General features: G+C 42.2%; 1 protein-coding gene across 1 annotated transcript in view; it reads left to right on the plus strand.

Moving 5' to 3' along the window:
* Positions 1–5,169: 5,169 nt before the first annotated feature.
* Positions 5,170–19,000, plus strand: part of TIAM2 (TIAM Rac1 associated GEF 2) — a 228,189-nt gene continuing 214,358 nt past the window's right edge. Inside the window, exon 1 of the mRNA XM_063097597.1 lies at positions 5,170–5,190. The gene's annotated coding sequence lies outside the window, so the exon portion shown is untranslated. The remainder of the gene's footprint in view (positions 5,191–19,000) is intronic.

The following is a 19,000-nucleotide window of genomic DNA, read 5'->3' on the forward strand; positions in this document are numbered from 1 at the left end:
AAAGCAGATTTTTGGAATTCCAATCAAGCCTACCTCCTTCTTTCTTTCAGGGATTTGGAAAATGCAGTGAAGTGAATCATACAAGCTCCTGGGCAGCCAGCTGAAAGACCCACTTGTATTTGGCCAAGTGATCTTCAGAAAGAAGAAATGTGGCCTTCCTAGAAAAGGCTATTCTCTAGAAATCTCAACTTCTCCAGAATCAGCCTGACCTATTGGCAGAGCCACCTCCCTCTGCTGGAGTGACATCTGGACTTGAGTCAGTGCAGTCTTTGCCCATTTACTAGATCCTGGGGAACTGGGGAGGGAGACTGTGTGCTAGCCTGTGAATGGTACAGGGCTTTCAGTAATAGAAATGCACTTTTTGGAAGTTGCCATTGCTGGAAACCTACTTGTCTTCCACAAACAGACTGTGAAACTGCATTTGAGCTCCTTGGAGACAGGTATTAAATGCAATAAGTTTTTACTGGTATTGCCATTGTGAGGATGTGTGTGTCTAACATCCTTTCTGTTGCTGGCAGTGCCCAGGCTGAGATGGAGAGTTTACATGGCAGGAAGACTCTCCTCTGTCAGGTGCTGTGAAAGAAAGAAAAGAGCAAATAGCTGTTACTTATAAGACTCTTCCAAAAGCAAGAAAGGTGGGTTAAGAAAGTAGAACTCAAGGAAGGATGACGTGTTTGTGAAGCCATTGGCTCAGTGTCCTGCTACCAGCGAGTTAATGAAATGCTGCACAGTACTGGGAAGGTTTTGGAAACAGAATTCAATTCCACAAACATTTCTAGGCACCTTTCACGTGTCAGAAAATGTAGTGAGTTACCAGGGATAAAAAGATACATTGGGCATGTTCCCTTCCCTCAATGAATTTAGATTTGGGTAATCTAAGTAAGAAGATTCTGCAAGAGAATATGACAAAATGGTTATTTCTAGGTAGCTGGGTTACAGCTAATATTATTTTTAATTTTTTTAGAAAATAATAGGATCTTGTAGCTGAGTAGTTTTGAAGCCTTGATGGCTGTGAAGGGGGTGGATGGCGAGGAAAGGGGGGCTGCCTCTTTAAATCTTCACGCTGCTATTCTTCTCTTTGCCAGGGTTGGAAACCTGAATTTGTCTTTGGGGGTACATTTGCTTTAATTGGGCCTTTGGTTATTCTTCAAGCAAGCCGATGCTGCTCTACAATAAGGATGATCCAGCATAACTTGCTGATATATTCTCCCATCTCCCTGGCTCTTCCTCTGCAGTTCTTGGCTAACCCAACCCGACCTTGCGAGGGTCTGTCTCTTCTCACCCTGCCGTCTCCACCTAGGGCACCCCAGGCAGCCCATGGCTACACATTGTCTCCACATGCCAATTATTTCCCAGGTTCAGCCTCTGTTCTGAGCACTAAGCTTCATATACTCTCCCCACATATACTCTTCTTAAATATACCCTCTAGTCTATTCTCCCTTCACCAGCCAGATGTGTGCTTAAAACCCTTCAGTGGGCTCTCATTGTTCTAAGGATACAAATTCCAAATTCTTAACATGTCTACGAGACCACTGGCTTTTGCTTGCTTCCTGGGCTTCATCTCCTGACACTCTGTCCTGACTCCCTTTCCTTCAGAGGGACCCAGCTCCTTCTCACCTCAGAGCCTCAAATGCACTGTTCTCTTTATCTGGAATGATCCAACTCAGTCAGTCCTTCAGAACTCAGCTCAAATGTTGCTTCCTCAAAGGGGACTCTGTCTAGCCCCTTAGAGTTATGTTAATTCTCATTATCATACTCTCTGTATCGTCACAGCAATTATCAGAGACATAAAAAAATAACTGTTTGTAAAATCATTTGTTTACTATCTTCCTGCAGATTGTAACAGTCACACACATTATGTCCCTACTGCCTGGTCCAGTGCCAGGTGTTGAGTAGATGCTCCATGAACAGATTAATACACGAGTAGGTCCAGGTATTGGGGGCTAGATTTCTCTTCCTAATGTAATGTGAACATTCATTTTTACTGTAGACAGAACTGCATCTCTGCAGATTATTTTCTATTTAATAGAGTGGGACGATTGAGGGTGAGGAGAAATTGTTTTTTCCTCTCCATTTGGCCCTGAAGGCTTTGCAGCCTGGACTCTGGTGGGGGCACACAGCGATGCGACTTCTGTTTGGAGGAGACATGTTGGTTCCAGCATGGGGTCAGGCTGAGACAGATGACTGGTAGGGAGCCCTGTGAACATTTTCACATCTTTGGAACCATGATTTGCTTTTTACTCTTTTCTTTTCCCTTCCGTAATTCTCTTCTGTTCCCCAAGCCTTCTGTCAGATTTTGTGGAATCTCACAGCTTGGTCATAGCTGTGCTGTAAGGAACTAGGAGAGGAGGAGTCCAGGCCTCCAACTGAGGTGATGCTGTTGGGAGAGAAATGCTAAGAGACAACTTGCTGCAGAAGGGGTGGTGGCCAGGAACAAAACGACCAGCTGAGGGGACAAGTGCTAGCAGGGAGAGATTTGTAGAAACATTAGCATTCAGTTGGAATGTGCAGAAAGGTTTTGGGAGAATAAAATGGACAATGCCTGGACTTTCTGAGGTTACATAGTGTGCTGATTAATGGCTCATTTCACCTTTTTTGCCTTCTCTGTAAAAATGGATCTGGTTCCTTTAAATCATTCATTGCCTTTGCCAGCTGGCTTATTTTTAAGCTTTGTTAGCAGGGAACATGGGAGAGACATTGCAGGAGGACAGGGTTTTGCCTCCTGGTTGCCATGCTCCTGCTCAGCAGGCTCCTGAAGCTTGAGTGGTTTCTCAGGAGTACTGAGTGGCCATCAGCCTGTTCCAGCACCCTGCCCTTCAGGGGATTTTGTTGTGAAGTGTTTCCATGAGACACCTCCCACAGCTTTCTCCACGTACTAAAGAGTAAGTTCCAGCAAGTTTTAAAGGGTGGATTTCCAGTCAGTCCCACTGGTATGACACTATAGTGACTTCTCTGCCATTTAATGAGCCATGGCTGTGCCCTTCCAACAGGGTATGGATCTCAACCCCGAGGGAAGGGGTAGCTCACCCTTGGGTGCACTGTCTTAGCCCTTGGGGTAATGGCTGCTTCTTAAATCCTTGTATCTGCTCTTCCTATTTTCTTTTGAGTTCTCTTCTTACTAGTCAATCCCTCATTACTCCAAATCCTGGTACAATATAGTTAATAATTCTTCATATTAAGCTTTTACTGTTTAAATTCTTGTGTGGTTTCTCTCTCCTCACTGAACCTAGACTGATACACGTGGGATGTGTACATGTGGGGGCTCAGACTCTGGTTACTTGGCTATCAAGGGAACGCGTCTCTACAAGACTGGTGGAGTAGGTGCCATCTGGGTTATATGTATTTTTCTAAGTTTGTGCCACAAGCATATTACTTTTATCATCAGAAAAAAACCCCATTTTAAACCAATGAGAAAAATGCAATACAATAAGCAAGAAAAACAAGCACATACAAAAAAATTCCCCCGGCATGATAGAACTGTGACAGAAGTAAGTAACATGCTAGGGCCGGCCTGTGGCTAACTCGGGAGAGTGTGGTGCTGATAACACCAAGGCCACAGGTTCGGATCCTATATAGGGATGGCCGGTTATCTCACTGGTTGAGTGTGGTGCTGACAACACCGAGATCCCCCTCTCGGTCATCTTAAAAAAAAAAAAAAAAAAAAAAAAGAAGTAACATGCTAAGAAGAAACGCTCTTTAGAGGATGTGATGTTTGAACTGAGTTTGAAAGGGTGAGTGGAGTGGGGAGGCATTTCCCAGGTGGAGCCATATGTGTAAGGATGTGGAGACGGGGCCAGGGGAGAGGAGGTAGTGGGAGGGGTCAGTCACTACCGGTTCAGTGTGCACAGAGCCTGCTATGGCTGAAGGTAGAGAGCAGGTCTATCAGATTCCAGCAAACCCTCAGGGCTTCCTTTTAAAACCGTGGGTATGTTGTGGGAAAGTTGATCCCATTTGTCTTTTAGACTGTGGGCAAATGTTCCTCACAGATCTGCACTGATCTCCGGCTATCTTGGAGCTGAACGGACCAAGGGTCCTAGGTGTTGTGCTCTGACATCCAGCACTGGGGTTGTGCCCAAGGCCACACTTCCCACCTGGCTGCTCCCAGGACCCAAGGAGAACAGGGATCCTAGGATGGGTAACTGGCTGTAGGACACGCCAATCATCTTAGACTACAGGGAGGTTAGGATGGTTGCTTCCCCCTCTCCTTCACTTGGAGACAGATTTGCGTAATGTCTGGCTCTCTCTCCAGCTCTAGCAGCTCTCTTCCCATTTAGTCCCACAACGATTTCCCCTAAGAAAATCCTCCACACCTGTCCTGTCTTGGAGGCTCCACATTAGCACATCGCCTACATCGACCTCCCCTCCCCCACCTCTCCCGCAGGGCAGAGCCTTTGTAAAGGCGAGGACAGTGGGTCTAGGGACACACGCCCCAGCAGCCTTCATCCCTGCTGTCCCCTGGCTTCTCACCCTCCATCATCCGCGCCTATTGCACCCCTCAGGTTTCTCTGATCAACTCCGCAGCTTCTCTAGCTGGAAAGTCCAAAGTCTACTGGACTCTCAGCCCCAACTCAACCGTCCCCTCCGCCTTTAAGCCGTCTCCATGTCCACCGTCCTCTCAGGAGGAGATGGGTGGTGTCTCCTTTCGCCGAGACATCAGCTCCTGCCCGCTCCCGTTCTCGGTGGGACCCGAGGCAACGTCGACTTCACCGTAAACTCTTTAGGGAAGGGACTGGATCGTAGTCACGCATCGCACGCATTCGACGTTTGTTGAATTGTTGTGTTCGTTAGTTCCGTTAGTTGGCACGTCCCAAAGAAAGCCTCGGGCAGACGATTGGGGCCGCGGCCGGAGCCCGCCGCAGGGTCCGGGTCCTGCTTCCCGGGGGATTGACGCGAGGCGTGTCGGGGGGCGTGGCCAGGGCGAGCGCGAGCGTGTCGGGGGCGTGTCCGGGGCGGGCCGAGCGGACCCGGAGGAAGGTGCGGCCGCCGCTCTCTCCTCACAGGCGCGGCGCGCAGGGCAGGGGGCAACCGTGGCGTCGGCCGCCTCAGGCGCACGGCTCGCGCCCAAGTGGAGAACAAAGTGACCCCAGAAACTTCTTCACCTCCGCCTGGCGTCCCCGCGGGCGCCTCGCGTGGAGGGGAGCGGAGGGCGGGGCGCGACGGGTCTCCTCAGTGCCTGGCGCTCGAGCCGAGGTAAGGGGCGCCGCGGGGCGAGGGTGCGGCGGGAGCGCGAGGACGGAGGGTTCCAGGGCTCCCCATGGGCCCGGCGCGGTGCTCGGCCGGCTGTCGCCGCTCCCTTGCCGCTGTGTTGACCGCCCCTCGCTCCTCCCCACGCTCTTTGGGAGTTGAGCGACGGGGCGCGGCCCGGGGCACCTTCTGCCTGGAGCGTGGCGGCGCCCCGGGCGCTCCCCTGTCCTCCTGCGCGCAGCCTGGCTCGGGGGACAAAACGCTTCCAGGCGGCAGCGCGACACGCCTGGGCCCACCCCCCGTTCCCTGCCCCATCGCGGTGGGAGGAGGCGTCCCGCCTCGGCATCCAGATACGTAGGTCCTCGCCCAAAGCCGGGTTGTCGCCGGTGCCCGAGGAGAGCACCCGCCTGGCGATCTCGGCGCCCGGAGGAAGGCGCTGCGGGCGGGCGGGCGGGCGAGCGGGGTCCCGCGGCCGTCCCTGCTGCGCCTGTGGCCTTTCCGCCGACCATCCCCGACGGGCGCCTCTCCTGGGGGAGCTGCGGTGCCAAGGTTTTGTGAAAGCCGACACGTGGTGTCCCTAATGGATCATGTTTACCAAAAACAGTTTAGAAAGAAGAGTCCTTCCTTCCAACCACTGATTGCTGACAGCCACCGTAAAGGTATGGGAGTAAGATTGCACGAGAAGGTTTTGTCTTTAAGAAACGATAAATCTTCATATTGATGAACTTTTATACCTCCCCTTAAAAAAAAAAAGAAAAAGAAAAATAGACAACTTTAGTTAAGTGGGGGAGGGAAGGCTTCTTGATACCTGAAGATAATTTCATCCAGGGGAGGGTTTCCTGCTCATCTCTGCAATGACCAGACCCCTTGGTGGCACTTGTCACTTTGTAGGCAGCCTTGGGTCGTAAGAAGACCTTTGCTCACTATGCGGTGAAGGTCCTAGGATTGCCTTGTCGTGGCTATTCACCCATGCTACCTTCTGTTCACCAAATACTTATTTTAACGGATAACAACTGGCTAACTCCAATTCTCTTCCCAGTAGGTTTAAGTCAGAGTGTCTCTAAAAGCTTTTGAAATAGCTTCCAGGTTTCTTACAGGTGCAGATCATATGCTATAGATATTTCAGCTCTAGGCTCTGGATAAAAAGTGTCAATTATTGGTCTTATAATTTGGGCGTAACCTATAGAAATTGTGTATACATACACTTAGAAATATTTCCTGATATTCTTTAAATTTTTGTGTTCTAAGATTCGTGCAGTTCTAAAAGCAAATTTCTGCTCCATTGGATTTTACCTGCTTAGCTTACAGGAAAATAGAACTTGTTGCTTTAGGGTATTAGAAATTTCTGTGATGGGTAAATGTAAAAAATATGGCAAGATATAATTAAAGAAGAGTTTATTATTTACAATGGCAAAACAAGCCCCTAATGATCTCAGAATCAGGTTTCAACACCTTAACAGGCTATGTAAGATGCTTCATAATGTGGCCTCTGCCTGCCTTTCCAGTTTCATTTCCTGACTTCTCCAGGTTTTCTCACTTTCTCCCTGCTTACCATATACATATACTGCCGCCTCCAGACACATCGAATTATTTGCAGGTTGTCATTTCCAGGCCATTATCTGGAATAAATGAGCATTCTACTTACACTGTTCATACTCTTCTTGTATATCTGTTGATTATGCACATATCCTTCATGTGTCAGTCAGATACCTTCTCTAGGAAGCTTTCCTTCCCCTTTGTCTCTGGACAAAGTTAAGCTCTTCCTCCTCTAGTAGTCAGTGCCTCTCTAGTAGAACACATTTTTATTTACACAGCTGCCCATGCCACCTTGTACAGTTGTGCAGGTTGTTCACTGCACGAAGTCACCGTTCCAATAGGCAAGTGGAGGCTGAAATCCAGTTCACACTCAACTTGCCAAGCCTCTGGTGCACTCCTCTCCACTGGAAGAGGGTAACTTTTGTAATTCACCTAAAGATACAATATGGTTTAGTGGTGACCCTGCCTAAGCCTGTCCCCACTCCTGTACTCAGCATTTATCACCAGAACTGATGGAGTGGGAGCTCAGGGGTTCGTTGAATGAGTGAGAAAAGAAAGATTATTTCTTATGAACTCTGGGAAGAAGCAAGAGTTTGAGGCAGAATTTTTTTGTGTGAATCAGTATATAGAAATATGCTTCATTTTGCTCTAATGTCTGGCTGCTTAAGTGATGTTTAGACAGATACCTTCTTGATTACGGGGAAGGATCTGGGAGTGTGACTTCATGGGTGGTTGTCAGTGATTTGTACGAACATGTGGTAGGCCTCCTCACTGGCAACCTTTCAAGGCTCTAAGGTTTACATGTCTAATCATGATTTGCTGAGAGAAATAAGGGTGCAAGACACTTGAAAGTAAGGCCAAAAAGAGCTTTGCCCAATGTGCCAATAAATTAAAGTGCCACTTTTGTATACAAGAATTTAAGTCATCCTTAGGTGACATATCACAGAATTAAACTAAGGAAGTAAGAAGAGAAGGTTTTGAGTCTGATTTAAATTCTCCAATGAAATCAGAATTTAAGGTCAATTTACACATGAAAAGTGCAGTTTTCACCAAGAAGCAATTTGCAAACTAAATTAGCTATAAGATTATAAAAAAATGCTCCTAATTTGTATTTAGTTAAAAACTTGTAACAATTTGTGGAGCAATATGGATGTATTTCTCAAACTACAATAAATATATGAATCATCTCACAAAAATTTATAGAATTGTGGTACAGATTATATACTTGTAGATGTCAAAAAGACTTGCCAGTTCTATGGAATCCTGGAATCTCTAGAATTCATAGCACTGGAATAACTTCATAGATAGTGTGGACCAATTCTCCCATTTTATGGATAAGGAAACTAGGTATGATGGATTGTCCACGGTCACTGAGCTTATGTAGGGGCTTAGCCAAAATGAGCTCTCAGATTTCCTGGCTCTGGTTCATTGCTGTGTTTATTCAAGTACCTGTAAGAACAGCCTTCTGTATCTTCCATCATTTACTTCAGATGGGAAATCCTGAAGGTATAGACTAAACCTTAAGATCTTGGAAGAGGAGAGACCCAGCACCGAACACAATGCCCTTTGTGAAGTAGGCAGTGGTAACTATTTGCTGAATGGAGGGGTGAGTGAGGTAACCAGTTGATAGCTTACTTACTTAAAGTAATTATTGTTATGAAACAAACCAAAGTCCTCTGGAGTTCATTGTAGTAGAATTTGGTCTATTTGTTTGTATTCCTTATATGCAATAAAAAGTATTGGGTAAACTTTATGGAAGAGGTGGGTACCTGTCATATATCCAAGCACATTTGATATGATGTAGAAGAAATAAATTTTATTCCTTTCTATATTGTTTCCTATAAAAGAAGCCAGCACTCCTGACAGAAAGGAGGATTTGGAATCAGTAGGTCTGTCTGAAAACTAGCCTTGATTCTATAGGCTTTAAACGTCACCAGCCTCAGTTTCTTCATATAATCTCTTAAGTCTCAGAGTTGTTAGAAGGATCAAATGAGCTCACATGTGTGAAAGCACTTCACAAACTTTGGAACAATGAACAGTAACGAGATGACTTAGAAGCTGTAACAATAATTATCAGGCCTTGTGCTAGGGTCTCTGTATACATAAACCATTTATTCCTCTGAGTAAAAAAAGCCAGCCTTTTGTGCAATGAAGAAAAAACCCAAGTCTAAATAACTCTGCCTCAGTGTTGAGCAAGTATTGAGTGAGCCCCTACACTGTGTTAAGAACCATTAAGCAGTGGCAATGGCAATAGGTAGTGGGGACAGACGAGAGAAGATTCCAAAAATATAAAGGAGTGGAATAGACTTGGCGATTGAGAAAATGTGGAGGGCAGTGAAGGATAACATTCAGACTGTTTATTCATCTCAGCAACACAGACAAAGGTTGAGGACCTGTGGGATCCCTTACCCAGTTCACACAGTTATGAAGTTTCACAGCTGATATTTGAGTCCAGATCTGTCTACATGTTCCTTCCACTCTTCCATCCTGTCTCAACTGTTAGCATGTCCATAATTGTAAACGAATCAAGGATTTTAATAAAAAACATCTAGAATTTGAAAGCTTTTATTTTTACAAGCACTTTATTCATAAGCTTATAAAAGAACCAGAAGTGCCCAATCTGAAGCCCTCCCACAGATGGTGAAGGCCAGTAGACATAGGCTGGTGCCCTGAGAAGGTTTTCTACCAGGAGTGTATAATGTTATTTCCTGTCTTGGATCTTGTACTGCCTGAGCTACAGCCGGCTCCTCTCCAGGCATTCTCTCCAGCTGGAAATTGGTCTGCTTTGTTTCCATTTATGAGGTTTGTAGATTGAGTAACAGAATATGGACTGCAGCTTTCATTGTGTTTTTGTGGTGTTGGATTACAAGGTTTCTTTTAAATTCATGGTTAGATTTTTCAATGTGCCTCTTGGACATGGTTCTTCACGAGTTCCCATGACTAAATTATTTCTTTGCACTGGGAACAGTATGTAAAACTAGAATTTTGAAGATTCTTTTGTCAGCAGTTTGGGAAATGGCATAATAAGCTTGCAGATCTTCCCTTAAACTGGTGAAACTTAAGGATTCTCATTGCCTTTAAAATATAATGATGGGTCTGGCCAGTTAGCTTAGTTGGTTAGAACACGGTGCTCATAACATCAAGGTCCAGGGTTCGGTCCCAGTTACATTCAGCTGCAAAAAAAAGTAAAAATGTTTAAAATATTTAAAATTCTGAATTTTAATGTTTAAAATTATGTTTAGAATTTAATGCAATTTTATGTTACTATTTTAAAATTTAAAATGTTTTTTTTTGTTGTTGTTGTCTAGGAAAGAGCATTCTGTGCCTTAGGATTCTTATCTCCAAAAGGAGGATGATAGCAGTAACTTCCTCATAGAAGATTGTTTTGAGAATTGAGAAATTAATAAATTAATTATTACGTTGTGCTTATAACTGGGTCTGCCACAATTGAGAGAGTTTAATTAAGAGTTAGCTATCTCCTTCCTTCATTTTCCACCCCCCTTTCCCTCTGAGAGTGACTTATTCCTTCTTGTGCTTCTTAGGCACTGTGTCCTTGCGTGGTCTGCCTCAGTTGTCACATTTGTGATATGATATTTAATTGTTGGTGATTTCTCCTCATACAGGGAGTGCTTTGTTAATTTATTTTTGTACCCTTTCCTTTTGTAAAGCACATTTTTTTTTTGTAAAGTGCTTTAGTGGATACTCTTAAATGGTGGTTGACAGAATGTGTGAAGTGTTCATTGAAATTATTTTTAAATATCAAGATTATGAAGTTGAGAGACACTGTGTCACATATTTGACTCTCTAAATGGGCTTTATCAATGACAAAATGCTAAAAATTCAAATAATTATTTTTTTCTAAGTGTGGAATAGTAGTAGTGTCATTATACTGGTATTAATAAGTCTAGAGTCTGGTCTGGAATACACCTTTTACTCGTTTGGCAAATCACCTACACATTTGAGGCCCTCAGTTTTCTCAGGGAGAAAATAAAATTGTTCTCTAATGATTCCAAATGTCTTCTGGCAACTGAGGCATCAAATCTTTCTCATTAACCTTCTGCTTCAGCCTTGTGCTGAGGTGATTGTTGGCAGGATAATAGTCATATTTATCCTTACCACTCTGGATAATCATGAAGCTGGTTTAAAATGAGCGATTTTGAAAGAGGGCGTTTATGCATATGAACAAAAACTGAGGAAAGGCACATTTGGAATACATTAAAATGAATTAAGTTATTATTTGTGTTGGTGGCATTTGAAACTTCTGGGATCAATACCCAAAAGTAAGAATACTTGAAGTCTGGGTGAAAATTTGCTGAGTCAGAAACCAAAATATTTACCCATTTAACTTGCCCATTTTGAACTTTTCCTCTGGAAAATCTTAACCAGTCTGTGAAACTGGAGTTATCTGTAGTAGCTGTCCCTTGACAACTGTCTCTTGGACTTCTTGTTGGGAAGTTCATTGCCTGTCATTTGGACAATTTCATTTTACACAAAAGAAAGAAAACCAGAACTCTCACTTATTGGATCCCTTGGTTTATGTATATACCTAACCCCTACTAGGAGGTCCTACTTTTTTTCATCTTCTGTATTGGAATTTTGTTGTTATAACCAGAGGAAACTGGTTTCCTGAGTTCATCTCCAGTTCGAAAGCTTTCCCTGATCATTTTCTGACCTCTCATTTCTCTTCAAAAGTCATCACTATGTCCTCACCCTTCTTAGGGCCCATCCTTTACCTGACCATGTTGTGTGTACAGTGGTCCTTGTGTGTTGCATCCTTCCTGCTCTCCCAGTTGGATTCCTTGTTAATTATATAAAAGTGATCATCTCATAGAGTTTGTTATTTGAGATATTTTGGGATACTTGACTTTATCAACGCCTTCAGGAGCTGGCTGTTTAGCTCACTTGGGAGAGCATGGTGCTGACAACACCAAGGTCAAGCGTTCAGATCCCCTGTACCAGCCAGCCACACACACACACAAAAAAATCAATGCCTTCAGTTTTCTCCATTATGGTGGACAACAAAGGACGAGCTATTTAAAGATACTTGTATGTGTTTGATTCAATTGTTCTTGGTGTTTGTCCAGTCAGAGGTGATAATCCAGGTAGCCAGCATACCATACTGAAAAGAAAATTGGATCCCTGGGTTTAGGGTAGTTTTGCCAAAAATAGCTGTGTAATCTTGAACAAAACATTATTTTCTTTCTGGATTTCCATTTCTTAGTTTGTAATTTCAGTGGGCAGGGAGTCATGTTGGCCTAAGTGATTTTTAGGGATCCTTTTAATTATTAAACTCACCTATAGCATAAAAGTAAGTATAAGAAAGTGAAGGAAAACATTTTAGAAAAATTTAGTAGTAGTGTATTTGTAATGTGCTACTTTGCTTTCTGGCATTTGAACATAACTAGCTGACAAATAACCATCACCCAGCACTAGAAAGGGAGGTAGGACTTGTGAACATGTTGTGTCTTGGTACATCCAGAATAAGTAATTAGACGTTGTTAGTAGGTTACTATCTGTGATCTTAGGGGTTGTGGATAATGTAAATTTCAAGGTCTGGAGGCAGTGGGGGATTTCGGTGTTGAACTAGAAGAATTGCTGAGGAATAAACTGAAATAGGATCAACTCCTTAATGGAGGTGGTGAAGGTGGGGATATGGAAATCTGGGCAGGTAAAGAATACTTGTAGAATGAAGTAGCCACATAGAATAGGTGTAGAACAAAGCTGCCTCTTTCAGGGTAAGGTGAAGGATACTGTTAAGTGTTGGTAAAATTATGGCACTGCTGTGTCTTAATGAGGCAGATTGTAAAGATGAGCCAGAGGAGAATTTAAAGATATTAAATGGGCTTTCTCTGTAAATCTTGTCTTACACATGGAGAAACTGAAGCCAGAGATGGATGTTCTCAAACTTGAGATTGCATAAATATCCCTTTGAGAGCCTGTTAAGTGGGATTCCTGGAACTCTCAGATTATGATTCAAGAGGTGTAAGGTGAGGCCCAAGAATCTGCATCTTATTAAGCACACCAGATGTTGCTGGTGGCTTTTTGATCATATATTGAGAAATTTGTCCTCTTAGGACACTCAGATTGGAAAGGGAATGTGGGGCTTCCAACCCAGGTCTCCTTCCCCATGTTTTTCCCTTGCATGATGCCCATCTGAACTGGCACTTACAGGATTGTGAGGACCTAACCAAGTTAGTTAATTTGCCAGAGATGGGCAAGAGGTTTGTAGGTCATCCACATGTACACGCAGCACAGTTTTCCTTATTTCAGGCTGATCCATGATTTGTGGTTTGACAGGAACTGTTTTGAAAGGGAAACATCTGATCTCTAAAGACAATATTTGTTAAATATATTAATTATGAGCATATCGATAGTGAAAACTATTAGGGAAAATTTAACCTACTTAGAAACATCTATTTAGTAATAACTGTTAGTAAGGAAGCATTTCTATCTCTTTAATAAAGGCTGTTTCCTAAGGGATACCAACAGGCAGCACTTTGCTTAGTTTTATTTCAGCTTTCCACGTAACTAGGATTTTAGAATTACCTGTCTTTAAAAATGTAGGAATGTCACTAAATCAGACTGTCATAGTTGTATCCTGGCTGTTAGTCTAAATGTGTGAGGAAATTGAGCCCAGAAGGATGGTTGACATTGCTGGGGTTTTGATGTGTGTTGAGAAAAGAATGTCATTGCAGTATGGCATTTTCTGAAAAGCTGTCTGTCACTGAAGCTAAATTTTTGTGGCTTGATAAATCTCGTAAGTTAGAAGATTCACTAAAACTTGGAGTACACAGAGTTGATAGCCAAGGCTGGCAGTTTTTAACAAATCAGTAAATGAATGGGCACATACATACATACAGTTTTGAAATGAATGGGCACATACATATGTTATTGCCAATATTAAAAAACACCTTATACAATTTTTTCCATTGCCTAAAGGAAAGGCTCTAAACATTTATAGAGTGCATTGAAAAATTGTGAATAATTTTTAAAAGTGCATTTATATTTGTATGCTTAGATGATATGACAAACTTTAAAAAACTATGTAAATAAAAGTAATACTTAAATGAAAATTTATATTCAAATGTGCATATTCAAAATGTTGTGGTCCCAAGTCCCAAACCATGCTGTATTATCTTAATGGTTGTCATATGTTAGCAAGCATTTTTGAACAGAGGTAAACTCTAGAAATCATCTAATTCAATCCATTTTTCAGAAGAGAAACTTGATGTTTCTGGCAAGTTAAATGACCTGGTTCAGTTCCTCTATCCCAAGAAGTTAACAGTAGAAAGAGCCAGGCCTAGATCCCAGAATTTTTTACTCTAGACTTTTTTCTCTAGTGCTTAAGAATTGGAAGGACTTGTTACTAGAACTATGTCAAAAAGCCAGGAAATGTTTTAGATTTTCTATGGGAATGGAAATTAAGCCTATGAATTTTTAGAATTAGCAAAAGCAATAACAACTTCTTAACTTGTGTACTTTATATCCTGACCAAAAGAATGTACAACTTTTTATAAACAATGGCCTACAAATGGGGCTAATTATGTTGGTTAAAGCAGATTGTATCATCTGCCCTAAGATAAACAGGCCCTTTTCCAATCAAATGTGAGTAGGGGATTTGAGGATACCATATATATTATTTGAGCTGAAATGAATATTAGAAGCAATGTAGTTCACCTCTTTATTTTATTTAAGAAGAATCACAGCCTTGTCCTATCTTTATGTTATAAGTAACTATTATGTTTTTGTTAATTATTGTTTTAAAACTGATATCTTTAAGGTCTATCAGCCTGTATTGATTATAAACAAGATAATTATAAAGTAGATGACCATGAAATTCAAAATACATTTGATTATATCCAAACTAATGGAAGAGATTAATAACGTGTTTGTACAGGTGGTAGTTTGGGGGCTATGACTGATTTACGTTTGTAAGGCAGTGTGCCACACCCCCAAACGCACCCTCAATTGCTGTGAAAGGGCAGGTACCTACAGCCTTGTAGTGATAGTGGAGGGTCCAAGAAAAGGAAGCTTACTGTCTAGTCAAATAGAACTCACCCTTAAATTATGGTCCCAAGTCTGCTTTTCAGGTCTGTGTCTTTGTTATTGAATTATTACATAGGCTTTTGCAGGTATGTGCAAGCAGGCAGGAGCTTGTGCTGGTAGGTGGTGGTGGGGAGGGTGGGAAAGGAGGATTACTGTTGGGAAAATATAGGAAAATGGTCAGGGCCCCTCAGATGTTCAGAATCTTGCCGAGCGTTTGATGTAAATATGCACGTGTACCCAGGTGTTCCTTGGTTACTTTCTAATGTAGTTGCATATGGGCACCCAAGTGTCCTGGGTTATGGACCTAAGTATAAAGGACTAATGGCTCTGATCCACGCGCTCCACCCCCTGTCCCTGGGATGTCCCCGGGGGGCCATGGGGAGGTCGCTGCTGCTGCTGGAGGCTGTTGCTGCCAGTGTCCCTGGGACCCTCTGACAGGCCACCCCCTTCGCCGCTGCTGCTGGACGCTGCTGCTGAGGACTGAGCTCGTGTCATCTGCCAACGGCTCCTGGGATCTTTCCCAATTACCTAGAGTGAACCTGCGTGTGAGGGGTCTGTGACCCAGTCTGTACATGGGTTTGAAGGGTCTGTGGGTCCTAACCCCTAGTCTGGACAATACAAATGGAAACTTAGTATAACTAAAATAATGAAACGTTTGGCTTTAGTTGTGAATTGCCTAGCCATACAATTAGCGTAGCTATTGCCTCAACCTGACAACTAGTGTAGTCGTGTAGCTTTATAGTTGCCAAGAGAGGAAGAAGGCTTTGCCTATCAAATTATCATTATAACAATGTATTCCTTTATACTAATAAATCTTAGAAATGTGGATAAATGAGCAGAGGCTATGGCAATGCATATGTTCTTCGTGAGCCAATCCCATTATGCAGGAAATGAGCTAAAAGGTTCCCTTCATGTACCCCTCAAAAGCAAGCCCCCTCACTTTATTACACATTCAGTTTTCAAGATAAAGTGCATTTAGTGAGTGCTTAATAGGACTAGTTTAAAAGATTTTATTCTATAAAGAAAAAAAGTGAGTAGCAGTTTTGATAGGTTGATTCTCAAAGTAATATCTCATAGTTGTAAATGTTCAAACTTCATGTTGTAATTTTTCATTTCGCATTCTTGAAATTTGTTAAAATAGAACGAGATTGAGATATGGCTGACGACTAACAGCTAGTCTGTATAGTGCCATATATATATAAAATATAAAAATTTCCTCACAAAATATGGGGTATAGTGAAATTAATAATGAAATCAATTGCCTCGGGCTAGGGGTGAGAAATAGTTGTGTTCCTATTTATTTTCAGGTTTCTGAGAAAAGTTTTCCTGGAAGGAGCTGTCTCAGTTTAATAATCTTCCCATGTTTTGTCTCTTTTGTGTTCTATTAGTTATTATAGGTCACTAAAGTCTAGGGTGCCACAGTCCTGGTTTTCTATAAATAAATTTCTTAGCATTGCTTAGCCCTTTTAAGGCTCAATTTCTGAGATATTAGTAAATTCTGCCCTCTTGAATTCTTTGAAAATTCAAACTTTTATTTGATCCTTTTGGATGTGAGTGTTCTTAATTGTAAGAAAAGAAATGTATTGACTGCACTATAGTAGTATTTGAATACCTTATTGTGATTTTTTTTTACTTTTTCAGTGGGTGAATCTATAGGTAAGTTCAATATTTTGGGTTCAGTTGCTTGAAATGTACTGCAGCAGAGATGTAGGATTGGGATGGGAAGAGAAAGAATAATAGAAAGCACATTGGGTATTGCTCTTGAACAGAGGTTCTCCAACTTTAGGGCCTCAGAATCACCTGGAGGGCTTGTTAAAACATAAATTGCTGGGCCTCATCCTCACAGTTTCTGATTCAGTCGATTGGGGATCAGCCCAAGAATTTGCATTTTTAAGATGTTTCCAGGTGCACATTGACGAACCCCTGCCCTGGAGGATCAGTTTTGGTCTGCAGTGAGTGGGGATGGAGATCCGTGGATGTCATTCAGCTTCTCAGGGTCTCTGTTTCCTATCTGTGAAATGGTACAATATTAGTGGTTTTCAGACCTTTGAAAATCAGAGGTATCTTTTGTTCCAAACTACATACTCCAATGTGCAAACAAGGTGAAATTGAAATTGTATTAATTACAGCAGGGGTAAAGGACAAAAGAACTCGTAGGGGGAGGAGGTACCTGGGCCCCTCTGAAAAACCTAATACAGGAATGAATCTAGTAGAAGAGACAATTTCTAAGGTTCTTAACACTTGGAGCTTTCTCTGATTATCTGTATACTCTTGAAACTGTAGACTCTTAGAGTTGAAAAATTTAAGAGACTTGACATAACTTTGAAGTTGTGACTTTTAATATAAGAAGCTGTGTTTAGAATATATAAACAGGTAGGAAATAAGTTTGAAACTTTTGTGGTAACATAAAAGATAAACAGCTGATTTCAGGTAGAAATGGGAAAATTCTAGTAAGAAAAGGAAAGGGGGGAAATGATTTGGGTAATAGTGATATGTCTTCCTGCCTTTATAGACAGCAGGTGTGTAATTGAATTGAAATAATTTAACCTGGTCTTGTAAGTCTAATGGTCAAGCCTGAACTGAATTTCCTAATCTTTACTGCAAAATAGATGGGGGAGAGAGCAGCAGTACCAATGTTTCAGTAAAAGGAATGAAAGACCTCATAATGTACAAATGTCCAAAGAAGATGTCTGCCTACTGCACTTGGTTCCTTTTGACAACTGCTTTATGGAAGCCCTAAAATTGGCTTTAGAGAAGTTGTGAATAAGTTTAAACTTGACTTTGGTAATCAATGTTTCTCTCTTCTGGGTTTTTTGAACTCCTTATTTTCACTCTTCCTTAGCTCATTCTCCTTTTGAGAAAAGATTGAAATAGAAACAATCTAAATAAGTATGAAACAATCTGTGTATACTAAGTGAAGAAACCCAGGTGGAGAACACTGTGTATAGTGTGCAACCTTTTCAATAAAACTGTTTTTCAGACTATGAGTCATGAATAGTGAATTAGTTTAGTGGGTCAGTTTTTTTTTTCCCCCTACATATAGACTTTTTTTTTTTTTAGTAGCTTTCTGACTTTTTGACCAAGATCCATATTAAGTCACATATGAGGTGGAATAACATAGCATAATAATGGAATAGAAGGTATCTAAATAGAGTGCATGTAGTAAGGATAATTATTGTTTCTTGAAACTTTAATATCTATTTATAGCCTATGTATCATCTAGTGTATTAGGGTTCTCCATAGAAACAGAACCAATAGGGAGTGTGTGTGTGCATGTGTGCATGCTATGGGTTAAATGTGTCCCCCAGAAGTAGATGTATTGCAAACTTGACCTCCATTGTAACAGTGCTAAGAGAGTGGGGAATCCAATTATGGTATTTGAAAGGTGGGACCTTTAAGAGGTGAATAGATTGTGAGGACTGTGCCCTGCCCTTGTGATTGGATTGATCCATTCATGGAGTAATGGGTGTGGTTCTTATGGCTTTAAAAGAAGAGCAAGTGAGAAAGTTAGCTCTCTCTTGCACAGCCCATTCTCAACATGTGACACCCTATGTTGCTGTAGAGAGTCACCACCCACCAAAAAGTCCCTCAGCAGATGTGTCCGCTGAGCTGTAGACTTCCTGGCCTCCAAAACTGTAAGAAATAAATTTTCTTTGTAAATTACCCAGTTTCAGGTATTTTGTTATAAGCAAAAGAAACAGACTAATACAGTGTGTGGTTTTTTTTTTTTTTTTTTTTTTTTTTTTGTCTTTTTGTGACTGGTAAGGGGATTGCAACCCTCGGCCTGGTGTCGCCCGCACTGCGCTCAGCCAGTGAGTGCACCGGCCACTCCTATATAGGATTCGAACCTGCAGCGGGAGTGCCGCTGCACTCCCAAGCGCCGCACTCTCCCGAGTGCGCCACGGGGCCGGCCCCAGTGTGTGTAGTTTTATAAAGAACTGGCTTACAAAATTATGGAAGCTGATAAGTCCAAATTTTGCAGTGTAGGCTAGCAGTTTGGAGACCCAGGAGACCTGACAGTGCAGATGAAGTCCAAAAGCAGTCTGCTGGAGAATTCCCTCTTGCTCAGGGAAGCTGGTCTTTTTTGTTCTATCGTTATTCTATTTAACTGATTGGATGAGGCCCACTCACACTATGGAGGGCAATCTGCTTTACTCAGAGTTCACGAGTTTGAATGTTAATCTCATCCAAAAACATCTTGCGGTTGACATGTAAAATTAACCATCACATATTG

Source organism: Cynocephalus volans, chromosome 5 (assembly GCF_027409185.1).
Source record: "Cynocephalus volans isolate mCynVol1 chromosome 5, mCynVol1.pri, whole genome shotgun sequence".
Classification (NCBI taxonomy): Eukaryota; Metazoa; Chordata; class Mammalia; order Dermoptera; family Cynocephalidae; genus Cynocephalus; species Cynocephalus volans.